The sequence below is a fragment of the Tursiops truncatus genome, chromosome 19 (genome assembly GCF_011762595.2).
Source record: "Tursiops truncatus isolate mTurTru1 chromosome 19, mTurTru1.mat.Y, whole genome shotgun sequence".
NCBI classification, from domain to species: domain Eukaryota; kingdom Metazoa; phylum Chordata; class Mammalia; order Artiodactyla; family Delphinidae; genus Tursiops; species Tursiops truncatus.
This window is the reverse complement of record NC_047052.1, coordinates 34,923,410-34,933,341: the sequence shown is the minus strand read 5'-3', so window position 1 is coordinate 34,933,341 and position 9,932 is coordinate 34,923,410. Positions and strand designations below refer to the sequence as shown.

Sequence of the window (9,932 nt, the reverse complement as noted above, 5' to 3'; positions counted from 1 at the left end):
GTGTGTGTGTGTTTGGGGAGCATGAGTATATGTGTGTCCCTTTGCACTGGGTGGAGGTGTTACCCCCGGAAACCCCCAAATCCATGCAGAGAGCTGTGGCAATCACTTCAGTGTTTGGGAAAACCTGGGAGGCAGGCAAGGAGACCAGTCTGCAGGAGACCAAGGTTGGGCTCCCAGCAACTGCTGGTAGCTCCTTCTCCTTCCCTGGGCTGCTTGGAAGGCACAAGGGGGCTGGGTGGGCCAGGGCAAGTCCTCAGCAACTCTATCTCCGTGGAAAAGGGAATGGCAGGCTCAGGTCTCCTGCGGGGTGCTGGCTGGCGGCCAGGCCTCGTTGTCAATGTTCCGCAGCTAAATTCAGTCCAGCTGTTGCCCAGGAATCTGATATTAACAAACGCGTTCCTGGGACAGCTGGTCCTTCCTACCGCCGGAAGCTTTGGCCCCTGAGCCTGCAGCCCGGGTTTGGAGGTTTTGGAGGGTCCTGAGCCATGGGATCCCAGGTCGCTAGTTTCTTGCGCGTGCAGGTAGGCAGTGTTCCCTAGCTGTGCTGATTTATGGCCAGGTTATCACGTTCGTCAAGTGTTCGGTCAAGAATTCAAAGGTGCTTGAATCTCACTTCATCTTGGGAGCCAGCTCCAGACCAGCTTGATTTTTTTTTTTTTTTTTTTTTTTTTTTGCGGTACGCGGGCCTCTCACTGCTGTGGCCTCTCCCGTTGCGGAGCACAGGCTCCGACGCGCAGGCCCAGCGGCCATGGCCCACGGGCACAGCCGCTCCGCAGTACGTGAAATCCTCCCGGACCAGGGCACGAACCCGCGTCGCCTGCATCGGCAGGGGGACTCTCAACCACTGCGCCACCAGGGAAGCCCCCAGCTTGATTTCTTCTGTCACTAAATGTGCTTTCCTTCATGTGAGGCTCTCTGTCCAGCAAGCTTGGGAGGGTCAGAATGCTTAGAGCCCTGGGGGTGGGGGGTGGGGTGAGTCCGGGAGTCTAGGTTGGCACTCCATTGCCTTTCCAGGTTTTGAGCTCTACTGGACATCCTTCGTCTTCCCCACCCCCTCCCATCCTCCCTCCCTGTTTTTTCTTCCTGCCTTCCTTCCAAGCTACTATGAGCCAGTACCTAAGTAAGTACTCATAGTAGCCCTGCAGGGTAGGCTGTATTATCTGCTCAGAGCAACTGTTAAATAACCTGATGAAGGGCACGACAGCAGAGGCTGGTGGGGCACCAGTTTAAATCCAGGTCTGGCTGACTCTGGGTGGGTGTTTCTCCCATTCTTCCCTGATGTGCTCCTCAAGCTTTGGGCCTGGCACCAGGGAAAACGCGATGAACTTGGATCCCTGCCCCAGGGAGCTGGCAGTGCAGGGAGCAGTGAACAACCACGAGATAGAAAAGGGGGGCAAAGCAGGACGGGAAATCATGGAGCAGATGCAAACCCAGAGGCATCCACACAGAGGTGATGACTGAAGTCGGAGAGTTCTCGCTGAGAGCGGGCAGCCCTCGGAGTTGGTAGCTCTCTGAAGGAGAGAAGGACATGACAACTCAGTGCAATGTGAGATTCTAGGTTGGCTGTTGGTTCAGGGAAAAAAAAAAGCTTCAAAGGACATGAATTAAAGCAATTGATGAAATTTAAATTCGACTGTACATTTGATAATAAAGTGTCAATATAAAATTCCCTTAATTAATATTTAAATTGTAACTACATAAGAGATCGTCCTGCTCTTAGGAGATACAGCTGAAGTATTTCAGGGTGATGAGTCATGATGGCTCTAACTTTCTCTCCAATGGTTCAGCAAATAATAATAGTTAAGTATACACACGTAGAGATAAAGCAAAGTGGCAAAATGTTAACAATTGGTGAAAACCAATAGATGAAAGATATAAGGGTATTCACTGTACTGTTCTTGCAACTTCCAAATGGAAGTGTTCCAAATGGAAAAGTTAAAGAAAAGAAGTGGGAGCAGGGAGAGGAGGCAGCAAAGGAGAAGAACAGGGGGACAGGGCAGGCTCCTGGCAGCCAAGAGAGGACGTGAGTCCAGGAAGGCAGCAGAGGCTGCGGGAAGGTGGGCGGTGGCAAGGACGTGGGGACGGCTGAAGAGCAGTCTGTGGGCTGTGGGAGGACGCTGCAGTCTTGGAGATTCGGGAGCGCAGGAGAGCTGGAGGTGCCAGGAGTGGGGAGTACGCTCTCAAGGGTTTCTCCAGAGGTGGGCTGGAGAATGGCTGGGCAGGCTGGGGGAGCACGGCAGCGTTGGGCAAAGGCCTTCATAGGTCGAGAGAGGCCTGAGCTCTTTGCTCAGAAGAGACGAAAAGGCCGATGGGGAGAGAGTTGACGAAGAGCCAGAACATCCCGCGTTTTGTTTCCTTCAGAGTTCTTATCAGTGTGGAATGATTTCATCTGAAGGTATTTATTACCGGCCTGTGGAAGCCCCATGAAGTGTAAGCCTCTTGAAGGCAACCCCTTCCTGTTACCTATCCTCTGTCCCTTCTGTTAATCTTCACTGCTTTATCCCTAGCAGCTGTCAGGGGCTCAGTATTTTTGAATGGATGAATGACAGGAGGTGTGCTTGTTTTCTGGGACTGCCAAAACGAAGGACCACAGACTGGGTACCTAAACAACAGAAATGTATTCCAGTTCTGGAGACTGGAAGTCTGAGACCAAGGTGTCAGCAGGGTTGGTTCCTTCTAAGGGCTGAGAGGAAGCACCTGCTCCAGGCTCTCTCCTTGGCTCACAGATTGGCGTCCTCTCCTTGTGAATCTTCACATCACCTTCCCTCTATGTGTGTTCACCTCTGTGTCCAAATTTCCTCTTTTTATAACGACACCAGCCATATTGGATTAGAACCCACCCTAATGATTTCATCTTAAGTAATTGTATCTGGTGATGACCCTATTCCCAAATAAGATCACACTCTGAGGTACTGGCGGTTAGGAAGTCACCATATCAATTGTGGGGGGATGCAATTCAACCTGGAACGGGGAACAGGAGGGAAAGGAGGGAGGTGGGAGTGCATTAGGGAGGGAGGACGGGGGAAGGTGGGGCCCTGGGGAAGGCGGGGCTGGAGGTGAAGCTGGGGCTGCTGGGGGTGAAGTTGGGGCACCAGCTGAGCGTTAAAAGAAGAGAAAAAGGCTTTCTTGTTGTGTGTGTCTGCAGAGGGTTGAACTAAAGCCAAGGGAGGATGTTTTGGTTCAGTTAAAGGGAAACCTGTAAATTAAGAGATAGGACCATCCAAAAACAGAGGCAGGTGCCCTGAGAGTGGGAAGCGAGTGTTCCATCTCTGGGAAGAAAGCAAGATCATCGGTGGCACACGAGGGCCAGTGAGGATGGCATTCCAGCCCGTGGGCACTGGACTTATTCAGGCCTCAGTATTGTGTGAGTGTTCCTCTGTGCCAGGTTTGGCTGTGCTGAGGAAGCAGCTGTGGACTGAAGCTCCCAGGCTGTCTGGGGTCCAGGGAGGAGTGATCATGGAGGTCCTTTCTGGTCCCTTTCCTGCTCAGGAGTGGCTGGGAACACCGGCCACACCTGGGCAGCCTTGCAGGGAGCAGAGGGACAGGACCTGAGAGTGGGAAGTGAGTGTTCCACCAAGTGAGGACCACCAACCCAGCAGGGCCCCAGCAAGGCTCCGCCCACACATGCCTTCCCTATGAATGCCACCTGGCTGGGCTGCGTGCAAAGTGCCCCTCAGGCCATACCCCGACCCTGGGTAGATCAGGACACCTGGGCTCTGTCCAGGTCCATCAGTAATGCTGGGCTGGGCCACTGTGGGCCGGGCACCTCTCCTCTGTGAGACTCGGTTTCTTCATTTGTATAAATGAGAACAGTGGTTGTAGGTTAATGTGGGTGGTCAGCAGTGTGATAGAGGAAGGCTGGAACTGAGTCAGGTCCGCTCTGGGTTTGAATCTCCATTTTCTCACTTCTCAGCCTAATGACTGGACAAGTCACTTAGCCTCAGTAAGCCTGTTTCTCATCTGTGAAATGGGCATGATATCAGCCTCCTCCAGGGTTACGAAAAATTGTGCTTTACCTCAATGCCCGGCACTGGGGCAGCTTTTCTAGTGATTCATTTTGTTATTAATAAGAATCCTTTGTAAGCTCTGAAGGGCTGCACACATGCCAGTCATTGTTATTAATAATCAACTTAAGGCCATGAACTTGAGTCATTTAGGAAGGAAGCCTGGGGGTGGACATTGCCCTGGGGGACCCCCAGTCTGGCTGCATCCGTTTTCCTCTTCTCTGCTGGTCTGGGAAATCAGCCAGTACCAGGAGGGTCTGTAGGAACCAGACAAGCTCCTTCCCTTAAGGGAAGGCCCAGTTCTTGCTTTTTCCCCACCTACTAGCTGCTGCCACTTCTAGAGGAGCCCAACCCCCATCCCATAACCTCAGTTTAATCACGAGAAAAACTAGAGGCAAATCCCAATTGATGGTCATTGTATAATATACGTGACCAGTTCTCAGAACTCTCAAGGTCGTTAAAAACAAGGGAAGTCTGAGAAACTATCATAGCCAAGAGGAGCCTAAGGAAACATGGCAAGTAAATCCTGGATGGGATCCTGGAATGAAAAAGGACATTAGGAGAGACTAAGGAAATCTGAGTACAGTATAGGCTTTAGGTATATGTGTCCGTTCATTAGTTGTAACAAATGTGCCGTACATATTTAAGATGCTAACAGTAACAGGAGAAATTGCTTGTGGGTGTGTATGGACGGACTGTTTGTGTCCTCCTCAAATGGGATGATATTAGAAGGTGGGGCCTTTGGGGGGCATTAGGTCATGAGGGTTGAGCCTTCCTGAATGGGATTAGTGCCTTATAAGAAGACACAGCTTGTTTATGGTCCCTGCTCTCCTCCAGGTGTGGATACAAGGGGAAGACAACTAATTGTCTGCAACCAGGAAGAGGGCCCTCGCCGAGACACTGGATCTGCCAGCACCTTGATCTTGGACTTTCCAGCTTCTAGAACTGTGAGAAATAAATGTTTATTGTTCAAGCCACCAGTCTACGGTATTTTTGTTATCGCAGCCCAAACTGACTAAGACAGGGGCAGTGTATGGGGACTCTCTGAACTACCCTTGTAAACTTTCTGAATATCTAAATCCATTTTTAAATCATTTACTTTTAAAAATGCCAGTTTTTAAAAATTTATTTTTATTATTATTTTTTTAAATTTATTTTTGGCTGCATTGGGTCTTTGTTGCTGTGCACGGGCATTCGCTAGTTGTGGTGAGTGGAGGCTACTCTTCGTTGTGGTGCTCGGGCCTCTCACTGTGGTGGCTTCTCTTGTTGCGGAGCATGAGCTCTAGACACGCAGGCTTCGGTAGTTGTGGCACACGGGCTCAGTAGTCGCAGCACATAGGCCCTAGAGCATGCGGGCTTTGGTAGTTGTGGTGCACGGGCTTAGTTGCTCCGCAGCATGTGGGATCTTCCCAGACCAGGGCTCGAACCTGTTTCCCCTGCATTGGCAGGTGGATTCTTAACCACTGCATCACCAGGGAAGTCCAAAAATGCTGGTTTTTAAAAGAATAAGAAGATTGTCACCAGAATGGTAGTTATCTCAGGGAGGGTGGGAGTTCAGATATTTTTATTTTCTTCCTTATTCTTTTGGGTATTTTTTGGTATTTGTTATAATAAAATTTTAAAATTTAAAGAAAGAAAGGGAGGGAGGGAGGGAGGCAGAGAAGGAGAGAAAAAGAGAGAGAGAGGAAGGGAGGGAAGGAGGGAGGAAGGAAGGAAGGAAGGAAGGAAGGAAGGAAGGAAGGGAAGAAAGAAGGGAAGAATGAAATCTAAAGCAAATGGGGCAAGCAAACACCAGCCAGCTCAGACATCAGCTGTCTCGGGTGAGGTACAGGGAGGCCTGGGTCCCTTCCTGCCAAATGAGTCCTTCGGGTGAGGTGCAGGGAGGCCTGGGTCCCTTCCTGCCAAATGAGTCCTCAGAGGTGCAGAGTGCCTTAGCTATCCCCCGAGGCCTGGGCTCTTCTCACACCCCAGTGCAGGTTAGCTCAGGGGTCTGATGAGGCCTTGAGCTCCAGCGTCTCTATAGCAACTACAGCAGCATCTTGGGCATCTCCTTCACCTTCCCCGGGAAAGCTGCAGCCCCCGTGCACGGGGGGCTGGGACCTGGCCAGCAGAGGTGGATGACTCAGGAGTGCTGAAGGAACAAAATATTCTATTGCCCTGGCCCCGGGGCTTTTCAAGTTTCCCTAAAGCCCTCTCCTGGCCACTGACTCCCCCCACCCACCGCTGCCCTAGACAGGCAGCTCAGAGCTGTGTCACCGACTGGGTAGCGGAGGGGGCGTCTGGCCTCCGAGGTCCAGACAAGCGAGGCTCAAACCCACCCTGCTCTGGGGAGTCCAAAGTTCTTCCTGAGTTTTGGGCAGATTGCCAGAGGCTTCACTTTCTCGTGTTTGGTTTTGGCCTTGGCGCTGTCTTCTGTGTGTGCTGTCTCTGTTCTGCACTTTGGGGACCCCGGAGAAGCCCTTTGTCAACCCCGGAGAAGTCCTTTGTGAGTTTCTATTCAAAAGGATAAAAAGCCATTCTTACCCAGGTTTCAGGAGTGAGAGCTTGTCCAAGGCACCAAGGGAGAGGGTCACACGTGAGATGCGCACCCAGCCCTTAAAGTGATCAAGGGCCTTACTGGTCCTCTCCCTGCTCCTCTCCTGCCCCACATCCACGTCGGTCTTTTTCCTGCTCCGATGTCTTCCCCCTCACTCTGCTGGCCTGGGGGCCCTCCTGAGTCCCGGATCTCCTATTATTATCCAATCCTCTCAAAATATACTGCAGACAGCCTGGCTGCTGACGAGCAGGTACCCTGCTAGGCGCTTTACAGGTGTTGTGGTCTATATTGCTTTGAGGAGCTAGACTGCACTTGCCGTGGCTGGTGTGGTCTGGCCCCTGCCTTGCCTCACACCATGCAGTCCCAGCTCTGCCCATGGCCTCCCTGGCCCTCTTCTATTGTCACGTTGTGCCACTGTCCCTCCTGCCACAAGGTGTCTCCTAAACCCTGCAACCGTCTTCACTTCTCCACCTCCTGGAAAATCCTCTCAATCTTCAGATTGCTGCTTCCGCGTTGAGGAGGTCAAGGCCCTATATTGTCCACCCTCACGACAACACATTTGTACTTTTCACTTCCGCATGTGCTTTTCTGATTGTCTCTCGCCTCCACCAGGCTGGAAGCTTCGGGAGGGACGGGGCTGCCTGTGGTTCTGTTCTCTGTTTTATCCCCCGTGTAGAGTACAGGGCCTGGCACATGAATGGCTCTTGTGTCAACTAGGATTGGGTGTAGCAGTGAGTGACAGAAAACCAGGAATAATGGTGACTTAAAGAAATACACATTCATCCTTGTCTCATGTGAACAAAGGCCAGTGGTAAGGAGTCCCATTTCTTACCCCACAATTATGAAATGGGGACCCCATGATGATCAGGAACTCACGCACCTTCTAACTTGATTTCAGCGCCATGGTCCATGATGGCTGCTCTAGCCATCACTGCCAAATTCTAGCCAGCAAGGGGGAGGGAATACAAATCATGCTTCCTTTTGTCAGGCTTCTCAAAATTGCATATACCATTTCCACTGAACGTCCCAAGTCTCATCACCACACCTGCAAGGGAAATGGGGGCAATGTAATCTATTCCAGGTGGCTGTGTTCCCAGCTAACAGTGGGGGCTCTGTTTCCAAGAAGGGAAGATAACTGGCAGGGTCTGCTATAGCCCTCACTAAATATTTATTGAGTAGAGGAATGATCTCACTTAATACAACAATCCTCTAAGGTAGGTATTGTTATCCCCATTTTATAGATGAGTGCACTAAGGCTCAGAGGGGTTACAGCAACCTTCCGAAGATAGTAAGTGGGTGGCCCTGGAGCCCTGGGACATCAGCCCCAGGTTCAGATCACCTGTTACCTTCCTGTGGCGCCCGGGATATTATCTTACCCACTCTGGGCCTGTTTCTCCACCTGTGTAGTAAGCCTGTGGGTCTCTGACCTTCTGCATTGCCACAACAAATCTGAGGTCTCACACATGGGAAGAGCCAGAACCTTGCAGTTCACAGCATGAGGCTCTATCCGTGGGCTGGTGGAAGTCTAAGATTAGCTACATGAGAGCCTGGCCTCCATTCCTCCCACTGAGGGCTCTTGCCACCCAGGGAAGACCTGCTTCTGACATCAGCCTCCCTCACCAGTCCCCTTACCTTCGCCTTCCCTAAGGCCCTCATGAGCTTTCATCATCCTATTAGTTTCCTACAGCCCACCAACTAGGATCCCAACCTCCCCGCCAATGCAGAGCCACAGACCCTGGGTTTGGAGGGCCCATTTCTGTCCACCACCTAGAGGCTGCCCATCAGTCAGTATCTGCTGGGAACGCTGACTGGTTTCTGGGTGTCTGGTCCCAACAAACTCTCCTTCCAGACGGGCCTGCCTGCTCTCTCCCTGCCTGCCTTTGACATGAGCTGCTGACTGGGGCGAAACACTTCCTTTCCCCGCCACCCCAACACATCCACCGAAAAATGCTGTTGCAAATTCCACAAGGTATTTGGCCTCCAGGTGCAAGCTTGTCTTGCTGACAGTCTCCCCAGAACACCAGTGAGTTCATCCCAGAACAGTGCTTTCCCACCTTTGCCGCCACGTATGCGACATGGGCTCCCAAACACATTTAAAGCTCTCTGTTCAATGAGGGACTCAACTCACCTCTCATCATCCACACGTCCATCCATTCACAAAATATTTGCTGATTACCTAGTATATGCCACATTGTGTTAAAAGTAGGGAATTCCGTTATGAAAAACGAAATCCTCATGGCCTAAAGGGAAAGATGTACAGTATATATAATCATCTCAGTGAATGTTTGATTACAGCAGGAACCACACACACTAACAGAAAGAAACACAGTGCTATGCACTCATTTCTGTCACAAAGATTTATTGAAGGCCTTCTACAAGTTAGGCTCTGTTCCATGACAGCATATCAGAAAATCCCAAACTAGATTGGAGTCAGGTTGCCTGAGTTATTCTGGAGGCTGAGTCAGAGCTAATTAGGAAAGTTAGGAGGGAGCCTGGGGTGGGTGGGTGGGGAGAGTGCTTTAGGCTGAGCATGTACAGGACCTAGAACTTAGGTGCCTCCCAGAGGAAGGTAGTGGGGCCCAAGGATGGAGAGTGGAGTGGAGTTGGGGGTGGTGCTGGTTCCCTGTACCACCTGCTGGTTCAGTTCCACTGGTCAAATGTAACCTCCCCAGCATATGCTCTTCTCTTCTGCACTTGGGGCCCCAGAGAGTCGCTTGCATGGGCCTGTCCATAACTGGGGAGGAGCTGCTGGCGGGCAGGCATTAGATGGCAGAGGAAGGGACTTCCGGTTTCCAGTCTGTCATGTAGGGAGCTTGGAATTTGCCACTATGTCCTAACGACAAGTTTAAAAACTGAAAAACCAACAACTCTTCTTAAATCCATCAGAGAAGTGAGGTTGCAAAATTGGAGACACAGATAGGTTGGATACAGAGAATCACAACTTACTGGAGCAGAAACCTCTTTGAGAACCAGTGCCAGAGTAGGGAAACCAGAACTGTAAACAGTGAATTGCTGGAGGCTCACTGTGAACAACTCTGAGAGTTTAAAACTCCAGGGGGACCCTGTCATGGCGGTCTCCCATGCTTTTGTGAGTTTTACCTCCAGGAGCTCTACCAGGTTCTCAAAGTGAACACTGAAGAAAAAAATCCCCTTGTGCTTCTGGCAGGGGGAAGGGAAAAGGGAAAAGGGATCATTTTGAAATATGCCACAGCCCTCTGTTCTTCTCAACAGGCCAGGAGAATCTATTTTGCCAGACCTTAAACTATTGGGATTTTATCAGAGCCTAACCAACCTGGGGGAAGGGAAATACCTAATTCCAGCCCACTCTAGTCTTCCATGTGGGGGAAGGGAAACACACAACTCCAGTCCCTTCCAGCCATCCTGCCCCACCT

General features: G+C 51.0%; 1 long non-coding RNA gene across 1 annotated transcript; it reads left to right on the top strand.

Annotated features, from left to right (window-relative positions):
* Positions 1–986: 986 nt before the first annotated feature.
* LOC109549547 (uncharacterized) lies at positions 987–4,981 on the top strand. Its single transcript, XR_012327895.1, has 2 exons — positions 987–2,395; positions 4,842–4,981. It is a non-coding gene; the product is annotated as an uncharacterized lncRNA (long non-coding RNA).
* Positions 4,982–9,932: the final 4,951 nt, after the last annotated feature.